The sequence below is a fragment of the Cygnus olor genome, chromosome 22, assembly GCF_009769625.2.
Source record: "Cygnus olor isolate bCygOlo1 chromosome 22, bCygOlo1.pri.v2, whole genome shotgun sequence".
NCBI lineage: Eukaryota > Metazoa > Chordata > Aves > Anseriformes > Anatidae > Cygnus > Cygnus olor.
This window is the reverse complement of record NC_049190.1, coordinates 2808470-2823249: the sequence shown is the minus strand read 5'-3', so window position 1 is coordinate 2823249 and position 14780 is coordinate 2808470. Positions and strand designations below refer to the sequence as shown.

Sequence of the window (14780 nt, the reverse complement as noted above, 5' to 3'; positions counted from 1 at the left end):
CCCGGAGGGAGCTCTGCCCCCTGCCCTCAGCCGTGACTTCAGGCTGCTCCAAGCCTGTGACCCCAGCGTGTGCCCAGGTGGAAATGTGAGCCCAGCTCCCCAGCTCCTCTCTGCAGGTCCCAGCTCCCAGAGCTCGCCCGGGTCCCAGCTGGAGCCACGCTGGGGCTAATTTGCAGTGATCCCCCCCCCCGCCCCGGGCTCCTTCCAGCACCGCGCCGGGGCTTTTCCCTCGTGCTCAGCTGCGGAGAGCCCAGCACTGAAGGAATCAGAGAGGAAAGCTTTATGGGGCATCCTGCTGCGGCAGCTGGATGTCTCCCCTCCAGAGGACTGCCACAGCCCTGCACAGCACCGTGCCCGCAGCCCTGCACAGCACCGTGCCTGCAGGCGCCGCCGGTCCCTGCTCTGGTTCCCATGCCACGCTTGCAGCTCTCCTCCGTTCTTGCATCAGGGCTGCTGAGCACAGCCTGGCCTCACTCCCCGAGGCTGGAGCAGGAAGGACAGTGGTTCCCCTGCCCTAAACCATCCCTTGGCATTAAGCTGGGAGCCGGGGCACGTTCCTCAGCCAGCCAGCACGGCCGCGCACACCTCCGCCTGCTTCGCGCTGCCCCGTGTCTTTGGTGGCCCTTGGTCCCCAAGCCACGGGGACTCGCTCCGTGGCCCTCCTCGCTGACATTTCTGACTGAAGCTGCATTTCTGGGGCAAGTCGGAGCAGGCAGCCCGGTTTCTGGTCGGACTGGCTTTGTTTGTGCTCTGGGAGAGCCGGGGCCGTTGGCTGCCGGCCCCGTTGGGGAGCGGAGTCGCACGGTTGGGGCTGGGGATTGGGGACGTGCCGCAGCTTGCTGCCCGCTGCTCCCCCTCTCCCCGGTTCCCTCCCAGGGTTTTGAACTTTGGAGATGTCTTCCTGCAGAAAAGGGCGTGAAACGGTGCCAGAGGGAAGCAGAGACGGAAAAAGGAGAACGGCAGAGACAGGTGGTTGTGTCTTAGGGGAAGAAACGTGCTGGAGGTTGAGCACGGAGCGCCTGTTGGGGGTGTAGGGGTTGGAGGCGTGCGGGTGGCCAACCACCCCCAGGAGCTCCAAGCTCTGTAGATGCTGGGCTTGCAGGTCCTGACCCTTGGGGATTGCTGAATCCCCCATCTCTGGTCGCCCAGGCTACTGAGCCCAAGCCTCTTCTTGCCTTCTTGTTGTACCCTCTGAGACCTCTGTGCAGCTCGAAGCTGCTCCACGGGGAGCTGGACATTTTGCAGGTAGCTTTGGTTTGGTAGGTTTGGTTCCCTTTCTCCTCTTCCCTCTCCTCCATTCGGCCCTTTCTCCATTTTTCACCTGTTTCTCCAACCCTTTTTTTTCCCATGCCTCCCCTCTCTCCCATCCTTTTGTCTCATTTCACCCCCTTCCCGTGTGTCTGTAGGATGCCTCTGCCCAGACACAACAGACGCTGAAGGGCAAGACTGGAGCTACTCTAGATGCAATCTCCATTTTGCTCAAGGATCATTAATTACCTTGATGATTAAATACAATTAAAGATCCGTAAGACCTTTCTGATATCAGAGCCATTAGCAAGGGCAGCTTTTAGGAACCTTCACCAGCGGTAAAACAAAAGGAGGAGATAGACCAGTAAATCAGGGGATCCCAATTAAAATCCGTGCTTAGCTCGTTAACCTAATTACGCATTGCATCGCGCTAGCCTGAGCTCCACCGAGGGGGCAGAGAGGGAGCAGCGGGGGCAGGCTGCCCCTGGTGGGCTGTCTGTGCCCTGTGGCTCTCGCCTCTTCGAGAAAATGGCCTTGGAGGGGGGATTTCTGCACAAGTCAGAGAAACGTGTGCCAAGGCCTGGAAGGTGGTGCAACGCCACGTGCGCCTCCTCTCCCCCTAAATGTCCGTTCTGCTCCCACCCTCCTCTGTACCCCCTGTGTCTGGTGGCGTCTCCGGCGCCAGGGCAGGAGCTCCGCCACCTAATTCACCCTCTGGGGACAGCAGATGGCACGGGGGCCTCCCCTTCCCCTGTCCCCAGGCCAGACGCCTGGCCGTGCTGGCGATCCGACGTCTCCAGCAGCTACGTGCAGCTGAGGTCTGGGGCTGAGATCCCGCTCCCAGCATCTGTCCCCCCAGGAGCTCCTGCCGGTTATAGGATCGGGAAGGGGGGGGGGAGCACGTGCTGCCCGGGGACCACGGCTGTCCCACAGGGCGAGGGAAGGGAAGAGAGCCCGGATCCCGGTGACTCATGGATTTCGGCGTTTTCCACACCAAAGCGTGAGCGCTGGATCCCGCGGTGTGCAGCTGCATCCCGCGTGCCTCGCTGCCTACGTGTTTGTGCTCAGAGGGCCGGGAGGAGGAGGCAGGCCCCAGCACGTCCTGCCCAGAACCAGTCCAAGTTGGAAAAGCAAGTCGGAGCTCGAAGGGGTCAGGGTGCGGCTCCCCGCGTGGCAGGAAAGGAGGAACGGGAGCGTGCTGGAGCCCCCGAGTCCCGTGGGATCAGGCTGGGGCTTTCCTGCAAGCGTGGAGAGAGAAAGGGAAGGAGGCAGGGAGCCCAGGGCAGCTCCTCGTGGAGCTCTGCCTGGGGCCCGTGCAGCTGGGAGGGAAGAGGTTTACCCCGTAACATCGCCGCATCCCCATCAACTGCTCCGTGGGGTGCTTGGGGAAGGGGGCGCGGGGAGAGCAGAGAGGGGAGTGGGGCATTTGCAAACCCTGGGATGGAGACACACAGCCTGCCGAGCAGCCTGCCACGGGGGGGTTATTTGAGCTCCTGATGGGGAACGCTGCCACGGCCTCGTGTGGTTTCCCGTGGCCGGGGTGACTCAGCTGCAGGGAAATGCCCCTTGCCCAGCGCTGCCTCCCATCCGGCTCCCCTGGGAAAAATCCCTCCCTTCCCTCCCCTCTGCCCGCAGATAAACATCCCCAGACACATTTGTCTTTCACTTGGGTGTGCTGCGGGCTTGTCAGGGAGATGGCAGGGATCCGGGGGGACCAGAAGCCACGGGGAGCTGCTGGGAGTTGGGAAGGGCCGGGCAGGATGGGGACGGATGGGCTCAGATAGGCACGGGGAGCCCGGAGGTGCGAGCAGCCTGCGGGTGGCTGAGATGGGATCTGAGCTTTGTGGGGCCGGTCCGGAGGTCTGCGCGGTGGTGGGGGTGGTTTGAGGTCGCAGCCTCTCCTTGCTTATTTGGTCTGAACAGGCACTGAAGGGGCATTTCCCTGGGGCGTCTTCTCCATCTCGCGGCCCCTCGTCCCTGTGCCTGGAGCTTGGGGCACGAGGCAGCTGCCTTGGCTCCGTCCCCTGGGCTGCCTGCAGCAGAAATCCATGGCAGAAATGGGGATTTCAGCAGCCCTTGGTGGCGAGGGGAGCTTGACGGAGGGGTTCCCCTGGCACAGCTCAGTCCCCTGCTTCTGTTTCGGCCCCGCCGAGCCGTGGTGAGGGTGTTTGTCCTGGCAGCAGGCTGCTCGGTGCGAGAGCAGCTGGCCAAAAACTTGCACACCTGGTGCCAGCCGGAGCGGGGACTGCAGAGGCAGCCAGGAGGCAGAAGGGTGACCAGAACCCTTTGAACCTCCAGCAAACAACAAACAGCAGACAGGTTGGGAAGTTCAGGACGCGTCTGGCTTTTTTTTTTTTTTTTTCTCCCTTATTAATTTGTCCTTGCTTTGGAAGGAAAAAAAAAATCCCACTCTCTTCATAAGCTGCGCGGCAGTTTCGGGGGTTTCTGTGCTAGCCATGGCATGTGCTGTGTCTGGCCCAGCAGTGGCCTTTTCTGGGATGACACACTCCTGATCTGAAACTCTAGGGCTTGGAGAAGTGGGGCCTGCCTCTCTGCAGAGCTACAAGTGGAAAAAGACAGCTTCAGGCCCTGCTGAAGGCACAGGGCTTGGGGCTTTGCAGTTGTCCCGCTCTGGGGTCACAGGCATTGCCCCAAACCAAACAGCAGACCCTAGGGTCCAGGAAGGAGGTTATCCCCACTGCCATGAAGCCGTGGGCCAGCTCTCGCAGAAGAATTTAATCTAGCCGGAGATCGGCAGGCAGCCTTCTTGAGCCATCCCAGCCCGCTGGGACAGCAGGGCTTGCTTTACACACTGCCCAGTCTTTGGTTGGGGCTCTGCTTCCAGGTAATTAAAACGGCTTAACCCTGCAGCCCAAACAGCTGCTGGCAGAGAACGTGCCTCCGTGCCCAAGGGACCCTTAGCTCATTGTCTGGTGCACAGCACCCGTTAGCTGCAAGGCAAGTCTGGAGGATGCAGGGATTGCACGGAACAGTGAGGGAGGGAGGGCAGAAACTCAAACACCCTTTTTTTCTGGAATAGGGGCAATGGGAAGACAGAGAATGTGAGAAAAAGAGAAAAAGAAAAAAGGAAAAAAAAAAACACATCCTAGCTAGAAGGATGTGGAAGAGCGGAAGATTTTCAGGTCCTGCAATGGGAGCATGGAGTCTATTTCTCAGTTACGCCGAGTGCATCTGGAGTATTCCCAGAGCAAACAGTGCAATTACTTTAGATTCACACTGCGCCAGTGAGCTGTCAGGCCCGAGGTTCAGGCTCCCAGAGGGCCCTGTGCAGGCTTGCATATAAGCTCTTACACTTCCCTGTGGGACGTGGAAGCTCTTGGAGGCCAGGCCAGGCTCACTTTTCCGAGGCCAGCTGTAAACTTCCTCTCGGGCTTCCGACTGCTGCCCTGTCGAGTCCTTCGCTGTCCAACATCCACAGCCCAAAGCCCAGTCCTTGCCTTGGTGCTTGCTGAGCTCCTGTAGCCCACGGGGGTGAAAGCAGCCTCGGGGATGACACTGGTTTGGCCCTTCAGGTTGCTTTCAGCCCCACAATTGGCAATTATTTTCCATTTCACAGGTGGTTTCTGTGTGTGGGCAGTGCCAGGGCACAAGGCTGTGCCTTGTAGCACTGTTCCCCTTGCTGGGATCAGCCAGGCTGCTGAGCACAAGCAGAGCCTTCTCCCAAAGTGGCTGTGCCATTTTCCAGGGGCCAGGCTTATTTCTAACGAGCAAGTGAATCCATTTCTGCATGGCACCGTGAGAGCTGGCATCCCTTCCCTCCCAACTTCGCCTCCTTTCGAGTCTGTGCAGACAAACCTCTGCTGCCAGACACAGCCCATGGGACTCCCACCCGTCACTGGAGTGACCCTTTGAACTCCCTAACACACACTAATAGGAGTTAATGACATTTATCTGTAGGCTTATCTCTCCGTCCCACTGCCTCTCCCAGTGCTCCCCCCACTGCAGTATCTGGGTACCTGACTGCCAGGAACTGGTGGTGGCATCCAGATGACATTAGCTCTCTTCCCTGATGGGAGAGTTACAGTTCAGAGACATGAAGAAACCTTCTTTGATCTCTTCTCCCTGGTTTCTTTTCTATTTTTTTAATTTTTCATCTGCATTCATTCAATACCCATCTGGTTATTTCTGGAAGCCTTCCTCCACTACTATTCTGGTCATTTTTTACAACGTTGGAGATGGGACTTTTTGTCCTCTTTTTCTCTTGGCTATTTATATCCTTCCATCTGTCTTTTTAGGTATTCAGGCATCCAGCTGTGTTCTATCTATCACCTTGGAGATAGCAACAAGTGAGGATGTTTCTTAGCAGCTGTTAGCTCCAGCAGTGGCTGCTCTAGAGCAGGGGTGGCCAACAAGGGACACCCGAGCTGCTGTGCAGCTTGTGAGCATTTCAAGCCCAGCTGCTGTGCTTGGAGGTTGGGAAGCCCCAAGGGGAGCCCTGGGCAGGCTTGTCCCCTTCTGGGGAGCACTGGGAGCCCAGGTTTGGTTTGTGTTATAGGTATTAATTCCCCTCCTTGCCCCCCTCAGTTGTGTGGTGGCCATCTGGTGGTCCTCAGCTATTGTGGGACCTGGCAGGTCAGGGAAATCCATCACAGCAGTGCTGGGAGGGTCTGTCCTTGCTCAGACCCCTAGAGGTGTAGGATTTTTTTTTATTTTTTCATTTACCTCCCACCAGGAGAGCTGGCTGACATTTTTTGGGTAAAGTTTATCTTTAAAAAATGCAGGATTTTCTGCAGGAACTGTGTCCGTATTGTCACGTCTGCTAAAAAAATATACTAGTCTGCTTTGTGTTCTCTTTCTCCCTCTTTTTTTCCCCTCCATCTGAAAAGAACACGAGTTCTCATAAGCAGTCTCCCGTGCAGCTGTTAGCAAGTGGGAAGACACAAACAGCAGACGGAGGAGGAGGAGGTGGGCACCCCAGGCAGGTGGAGGGTGGGAGCAGATCCGTCTGTCGGTGAGGAGCAGGGAGCTGGGCTGCCTGGCACGGCCGTGCCGGGACACCCGAGGTCCCCAGGGAGCTCCAACCCTGGGCCAGGGGCTCAGGGTGGCCGTGGGGATCGAAAGGGACGAGATGCAGGAGGTGCCTTGTCCTTGGGTGTGAGAGCCATTGGAAATGTCAGCTCTGGAGGTGACTGGATCAGGCTGGCACGTGGGGATGTTGGGCTTTCAGACTGAGCTTTGTTTCTGCCTTGAAACATACTGACATGTGAGAATTTCTGCAGAAATGAAATTTCTGAAGGAAACATTGGTCTGCTTTAATCCAAAGTGTCCCATTGCATTGCAACCAAAGCATTTCATTCTGGTTGCAGTTCTGGTCAGTGTTTTGCCATTTAAAAGGAATGAGAGTCCGGAAGAAGTTGTCCTAAAATAAATATAAGCCTTCAAAAAGAGAAAAAGAAAAGAAAACTTGTTTTAAAGTGGGAAAAACTAACACCACAAAAAAAGGAAACATTCTGTTCCAAGGTTAGCACAAACCATCTCAACCTTATCAAAAGGCTTTTTAGTTTTTGACTTGAGTTCTGTCAAAATCAGCATGTTCCACCGGATAGTTTTGGCTTGGACCAAGTGGCACTTTCCATCAGAAAAACATGCTGCGCTGGAAAATTTTCCACTAGCTCTAGTTTCTCTTTCTCGCATGCTTCCCATTTTTGTGGCCACTCTGTCAGTCCCTGGTCCCTGCTGGGACCGAGCACCCGGCCGTCCCGTGGGAGCAGCTGCCCTCTGGGGCTTTGTAGGGTGGGCGATCCACCAGAGCTCTGCCACCCTCAGATCACCAGCTGTTTGTGCATGAGAAGGATGCAGGGAGCCCAATACTGCTGCAGTTTGAACAGGAATCAATGAAGGAACTCTGAACAGCAATGAAATATGCCAATTAGGGCCGACAGAGCTATTTAACCCCCGGTCCCTGGGCTTAGTTTCTCCAGAGTGAGGCTGGGAATGGGATGTGTACTCTCAGCTTGCCCCGTCTTGTCGACTGTTAATGTATCTTTATGGGGAAGTGATTGCTTTTTGGTTCTGGCTTGTCTCTATCATAAATTTAGACATTAGGAACACTTAGATTTAGAGGAAATACGTGATTCACGCACGCCATCAAGATTCAAGCCTTGTAGCTACCCACAGCTCCTGTCACAGTTGCTGATATCCCAGCCTTCCTGCTCAAGCATCCCCAGATTGGGGGAAAAAAAAAGTGAGACCGAGCCTCCTCTGTGCTGGGAGAGGCCCCAAAAATCAGCCAAAAAAAACAGCATCAACTTGGTGTTGGTGCCTGCTGAGGCATCTGTCAGAGTCAGGGTGATGCGCAGCCGAGATGCTCCTGGGATGTGCATGGAGGGACATCTCTGCTCTAGGGCCACAAGAGCCCTGGTGTCACTGAGTTTCATGGAGGGACATCTCTGCTCCGGGGCCACAGGAGCCCCGGTGAGTCACCGAGCGCAGCTTGTGGTGCTCAGAGCAACTTGATTTAGCAGCAAGTTCCCTGAATGCTCCGTCACAGCTCAGTTCCTCCCCAAGGCTACCTGGAAGCACAAAGCCACCTTGTCTGAGGAGGGGGTGGATAATGAGGGCAGGAGAAGTCCCGGGTTTCTCTTCACGGGGGTTTTCTGGCCTCTCCCATTGCACTGCAATCACTGACCCCTGTCCCTCTGCCCTGCCCTCTGCTCTGGGCTGAGCACTGCCTCCCCGAGCCCTCACTAGCTGATATGAGTGGATGTAGCAGCGTTGGTCCCACTTATCTACCTCTCCCAAAAACCAAATCCACGTCCCGGGGCCGTGTGGGGGGCAGGAGGAGGCAGGGAGCGTGACCCCTCATGGGGGGCCTCCCCGCCAGCTCTGACCTTCACTGCTCCCACCGGGCCAGCAGGGGCTGCCTCCGATGGGTGGTCCTGGCCCTTGTTTACAGCCCCACATCTCCGAAACTCAGCAGGCTCCCCCAAAACCCACCTGTGTGGCCCTTCTGAGGCTCAGCAGCCATTCCCGCAATGGCCTGGATGGAGGCCGCAATGTAGGCCGCAACCTTAACAGCAACCCTAATAGCCTCGGTGCCTCTCATCATTTCTGGCACGTTAACACAAAATGTCATGGATTTGTTCATTGCCAGGAAAAACTCAAGCCATATTTTGGGAATTTTAGTGTAGCTGTTAATGTGGATAATGCTTGGGGTCTCTTCCAGGCTCTGTCAGCAGAGGTTTTCCACTTCATCTCCTGTGCCTTAGTTTCCCCAGCCATAAAAGTGAGGGTGACCTTTTCTGTTTGCACGAGCTGTAGGTGGGGCCGGGAGGCCTTACCGCAATGCCTCCGTGCCTGCTTCCTCAGGTGAGAATTGTCACCAGAATATGCAGAGGCCCACAGCAAGCCGAAGCCATTGAGGTGAGGTTGCCAATGATTACCTGGGTGGCCTTGGGCACATTTCTTTGTCATTCAGCACCTCTGATTTCCCCATCCCTGAAAGCAGGGGTAATAATACTTACCTGCCTCTCCGGTGCTGGAGGATTAATTAGTTACTGTCTGAAAAGCCTTTTGAAGATGCAAGGCTGTCCATAAATATGCAAAGTTATTCCTACAGGTGGGGCGGGGGCAGGACTGAGGCGTGGTGTCACAGTGCTGCGGAGATCATAAATCCGGGAAAAGGAGGAATCTGTAAAATTGTTTCCCCCTGTGCAGGGACTTTGTGATAAGAAGTCAGAGCAGCAGCAGCCCGGCAATCAGGCCGGGCACTGGGTTTGGTTTACATGTACACACTGTTCTTCACAGCCCGTTGTTCATGGGCAGGAGTCCACAAACAACCCAAACAGAGTTGGGAGGTGTGAGTCTCCTCCACTTTCCTGCAGAAAGATCTCTAGGGCAAGAGAAAACACGCTATGAGAAAAGACACAGGCAGGCAGCCAGTGAAGGGTGCCTGTCCTGGGCATCTGGGGGTGCCATGCTTGCGTTCATGATGGTTGCAAAGGTTTCTTGCCAGCTCTGATGGGTCGTGAGCCACCCGAACTTATATCATGTTCGTCTGGTCACAAAAAGAATGAGCTGCTTCTGTCTGCGGACAAATTATAGTAGCACAGAGCATGGCATTCCCATGTGCAATTGTAGAAAATATTTCTCTTTAACTTTAGGAGCTGGTGAAATATCCAGCAATACGTTATATCCCCAAAGGATAATGAGAGGAAGGATAAGAGGAAAGCAAGACCACAGTCAGAAAGCTGTGCCTGGTTAGCAAGCCTTTAAACTGTAGGAAAGCAAATAGGAGTTTTGATCTCCTCCGCAGAAATTCCAGGCCTGGTCACCACCAGCATGGTTTGGCAGGGCTGCTTTTTTTCACCATGCCTTGGCCAGAGGACTGGAGGGTTTGTGCGTGCCGTAATTCCCTGCGACCCGGCACCTCCCCTGCTGATAGAAGAGGTTTGGTTCGAGTCAGGACAGAGGGAACCGGGGACGAGGCTGGTGGGGGCAGCCAAAATGGGGCTGCCAGCCACTAACCCCTGTGCTGGAGTCACACCTGAGTCAGCAGAGTTTCGGCTTTGTCGCGTTCCCATTGTGGAGGCGAGTGAGTCACCAGCGGGGCCGGGTTTCCTGCTCTGAGCTGGCAGCCCAGGGAGGGAAGGATTTCGTGCTCTCTCCTTCTGTGCTGTCAAGTTTATTTTCGTTTTTTTATTGAATCTCTTCAGACTCAAGTTCCTCCATTTCGGAAATGAGACTCTCTATGGGTTGCTATCTTGATCCCCTCTTCACAGCTCTTCATTAAATCCCTCCTCCTCGGCACCTGGAGAGCTCTAATAGGGAGAATATTTAGCCTTGGACCGGGGCTCTTTGAGCAACATCCAAGGTACTGCAGAAAACCAAGGAAGAGGCAAGGCAGAGAAAATACTCATGCACATTTTAGGGGCTCAGTCCATCACGATAAGGTCTCGGTACCTTCAGTCTCAGCTGAACTGGCTTTCCCCTACTCAGGGCTTCAGCTTCTCTCCCCTCCTCTGTACTCACTTTTCCAGCTGTGCCGTTCTTTTCTGCCCTCGCTTCCCCCCCCAAGCTCCAAGTAGACATTGTCTCTGAATCTGGTCCCCTTTCTCAGGCCATCAGACATGCCCAGGCTCAATTTTCCCTCTTGCTTACGCGTCAGAGTTGGTAAGCAAGACGAGCTCAGGTTATATCTTGCTGACAGACAAGGGATGACTCTTGGGACAAAGGTCTTTGAGGTGTTGCTCTTTGCCCACCCTTGCCTCTGCCTGCCCCCCTGCCTGCTTTTCCTAGCACCGATTTGTGACCGTGGACACATCCACTGGTGCCCTTCCAGAGGAAGGGGTGGGAAGAGGAAAGTGAGGTGATGATGGTGAAGAGACACAGGAGGGGTGGGAAAATTTGTAAGGCTCAAACAGAGAGAGGACAAGTCAAGGAAATGAGCCTTGTGGACCAGCTTGAGAGGCTCCTCAGTAATGGGGACAGGTCAGGGGCAGAAGGGAGATGCGCCTTAGCTGGGAGGTGTCCCACGAGGCCGGGAGGGGAGAAGAAGGACCGGACAGGCATGAGCAAGAGCGCACAGTGGGAAAAGAGCTGAGGAAGGAGCTGGAGCGGAGTCCAGCCCCGAAAAGCCCGGAGGGACAGGCTGCGCGGCCGGGAGCCGGTGCACGCCAGGCAGCGGCGAGGGGCAGCGGCTCTGCGCTGCTCAGGTGTGTGGGAACCGGCAGCTCCGCCGAGGGATTAGCTGACGTGCTGGCGAGGCGGGGCGGGCGGCAGGGGCTGGCTCCTCCGCCGTGACTGAGGAGCCTTTGTGCTTTGTTGCTGAGCATGGGATTTGGCGGCTTTATTGCAGGAAGGCCTTTCCCAGCGCTGCGTCAGCACTTCCAGCCAGAGCCCTGCTCTGCCAGCCTCCCTGCTGCTGCCACGGGGCATGTTCCCCTCCCCTGGTCTCGGGGCGAAGCAAAGCAGCTGTGTGAAAGTCGGGGAAGGTACGGCAAGGAGCGAAAGCCGGGAGCAAAGCAGGCATGGTTGTTGCCTTCCCACTCCTCCGGGTTGCAGCCCTGGTGGAGAAGTGGGAGGCCGGCTGCAGCTGGGGCTGTTTGCAAGGGGGAAGCACAGGCAGCAGGAACTGGGAGCCGAGGCTGGGGTGCATCCCCGCTCCTCGCCGCTGTTTGATCTGTTTGGTCTCACCCCGGCACCTGCTTTTCTTTCATCTCTCTGTATGGAGAACAACCAGGACAAGCGTGGCTTTGGTCTTGGTTGGGGCCTTTGTGAAGGCTCGATGACTAGGCTTCCCAAACCGTAACAGAGAACGCGGGGAGCATCAGCGGATCAGACCCCCTGGGAAAGATCTTTCATTCAAGGGGATCCCAAGGCTGCTTCGTGCTCTCGTTATCCAAAGAGGAAATGCTGCCTGGGCAGCAGAAGGCAACCCTGCTTTATCCCAAAGGCATCTCCACTGTCCCGTCCCAGCAGACAGTCGGTGAAGGGTTGGCAAGAGAGCTCACCCAGTGTGAGCCACCGACTGGCCTCAAACACCGCTGCTGTCACTGCTGTGTGCTGGCTCTGGACGTGAACCAGTGACCCAGAGTGCAAGGCCCCGCATCTCCCATTTGCAAGCCAGTACCAAGCCTGTTCCTTTTTTGTTTTCCTTCTTTTTTTATTTTTATTTTTATTTTCGCGAGGTACTTGGGTGAGAGCCAGATGGGCCGTTGTGCACGCTGCCATCTCCTGTCAGCTCCCATAAAGCTCCCGGCTCACGCTGGGGGCAGGGATGCTCGGGTTTGCAGTTCCTCTCGGTGTGCCCCTACCCGGTCACCCTTATTTCAGGCCTTTCACCTGCAGCCAGCTCACCCGGAGCTGCAATCTTCCCACATCTCCTTTCCGAGGCCCCGTCCTGTTGTGCTGGGCAGGCAGCCTTCCCCTCCTAGCCCCTTTGGTGTCTGGGATCCACACGTAAGAGGGGGCTGAGCTGGATCGGTGTGGGATGGAGACCTGCAGGGGAGGTGTGCTGCTGCGGGAAGTGCAGCAGGGAGTCCTCTCCTGCTTTGCAATGAGCTGCAAGCCATCGACAAAGCGGGCAAGGCGAGCTCTGTCCTCTTCTGGAAGAGCAGCAGGGTACTGAATACGCCTGGCAATCCATACCAGGTCTCCCTGGCAAGAAGGAGGGTTTTTAACCCCAACAGCCTGGCCCAGCACCAGCTCAAGCCTTTGCTTCCTGCCACCTGAAATTCCCCTGCTGGGGTTTAGGATCTTTCTTTCCCATTTCCCACCCTGCCTAACGCACCTGTGGTGTTCCTTTGGGCTGTTGGGTGCTGGGTGTATGCTGCCCTGTATGCTGCATCTCAGACCTTGATCTTCACTTAAAAACAGGGAGGACTTGAAAAAGGAATTCAGAAATATCAGGAGAAAAAAAAAATAAATCATTACCAACAGCTGGAAAGTTTTGAGTTCCTGTTTCATCCCACTTGTACCATCATGAGGAGCTTGTGGACATCTCCTTGAAGTGTCTCTGAGATGTGCAAGCCCCTGTTTAGGGCAGCATCCCTCATACCAAGGTGCAGGGCAAGGGGCCAGCTCGAAGCCAGGTGCTTGCTGCAGGGTCTTTTGTAGGTGGCAGCATGAGGCTTCGTCTTGTCCTTCTGGGAGGTCCAGCCGCTGTGACCTTCTCCACATCCCCTTCAGTTCTAAGTGACGCAAAGTCTATTAGGACTGATCCTGTGACATTTGCATCAGCCGTGATATTGCCACACCAAAGGGCGGCTCATCACACCGCTGCCAAGGGCAGTTTCAATGCCCTCGGGGTGAGATGAGTATCAGGGAACCGGAGAGCGAGAAATCAGCGAGAGGCTCAGCGGAGGCAAGGTTGTGCAAAGCAGAGTGGAGTTCACATGGTGCTTAACAAAGAGGCATTGATTGGAGGCTGGCTGTTGTGACAGAGCTCACTAATGCCTGGAGATCAGTTCCAGAGCTTTCTATACGAGGGAGCAAGAACCAGGTCTTGCAAGTGTGGGAGCATCCACGTAACAGCACCTCCTGGGCTCTTCGGAGAAAGGTTTCAAGGTTCAGGAGCCACCAGCTGCCTTGGCTGAGTCAGCCGCCTCTGCTGCATGGTGGCGTTACGTGCAGCTGGGTGGAGGGGAGGAGGAGAGAGATAATGCCCCGATGACAGCTAGTGGCCTCGAAACCTTTGTGTCCTGGGCAGGCTGAGTGTTTATTGATCATGGCAGGACTCCGCTGGCACCTTTCACATGGCTTTTCTCCTGCTTTTCTCCTCTCTGTGCCTCTTGGCCTTTGCATCCCACTTAGTACCAGACAGCAGCTGGGCGCTGGTCCCCTCTCAGCGCCGAAAGGCACTGCTGAATTCTGCAAAGCCCCAAGGGTCAGCAGGTTCCTTGTTTCTTTCTCAGGATCCAACCACCGAAGGGAACACCACCACCTCACGCAGGGTGCCCAGACCTTCGCTCCCAGCCCCCTGCCTGTGCCGGAGGGCACCCGAGCTCTGCACAGAGCCCCCAAGGCCTTGCATGACCTAGTGAATATCTGGGCTTGGGATCGTGGGGAAAGGCAGCAACGCAAACCACTTCAGAAGCCAGGGTGGAGGAGTAGGATCCCAGAGGTCTCCACTAATGAGGTCTTGGCACCAACATGTCTTTGGCGCTCAGCTGGGCCTTTTTTACTGCTTTTGGCCCTTAAAAACAAAACAAAATGAAACAAACAAAAAAAAACCAACACACCACCAAAAAACTAATGAGTAAATTGCAGCTCGGCAAGCTTCAACCTATACAGCTCATCCTTCCTTGTGTGCTGGCTGCCCCTGGGAGGTGTCGGAGTGGATCGGTGGGCACCGGGAGATCTGGCATAGGAATGGCAGGATGTATCCCAAGCCTTTTCTCTGCCACGTCGACCACACACATCATTCAGCAGAGAAAAAGCAAGGCGAAGAACCCCAGCACTGCACATGCACACACACATCCTGCTTAATATGCTCGGGCCTCTCCAGGGGCTGATTAGGGATTTTAGTTTCTCCTCCTCCCCCTGGCTTGCACACTCGGTGCCATCAATAATCTACACGTTCACCCTGATGAATTATTGAGTGCGTAACGGGGTGAGGACCCGCCGTCCCGGCTCAGTCACCTTGCAAACGAACGCTCCCAGGAGCATGACAGCACCCGGTTTGCCCTCTGGCTTCTGATTTAGGATGGGGAGCATGGGAAGCGGCTCCAGCACCTTGCAAAACCCCTTTCCTCCGTCTGTTCCCGTTCCTCGCCGTCCCTGTTGGGGTGTGGGTGTTATTGCTGCGGTGCGGAGCAGAGCAATGGGTGCCTTATTTCCCCCGACGGGAGGTTTGGAGGAGCAGCACACGAGGAGTTTACCCCGTCTTGCAAAAGAGCCGTGAGTTATTCAGTCACCTGGAAAGGAAACGCGATTTCCGCACGGTGTTTGTGTTCTTTTTTTTTTGTTTGTTATTTCTTTGCTGCTTTTTTTTTTCCCTTTTCCCCTGAAGCCTCTAGAAAGTTTGGAATGTGTTTTTGTTAAAGCTGCTGCGTGTAGGGGCCTGAATCGTG

At 55.6% G+C, this 14780-nt stretch overlaps 1 protein-coding gene across 3 annotated transcripts in view; it reads left to right on the top strand.

The window, feature by feature from the left end:
• The window catches only part of NECTIN1 (nectin cell adhesion molecule 1), an 88069-nt gene that overhangs the window by 22907 nt on the left and 50382 nt on the right, over positions 1-14780 (top strand). The gene's annotated exons all lie outside the window — the stretch shown is intronic.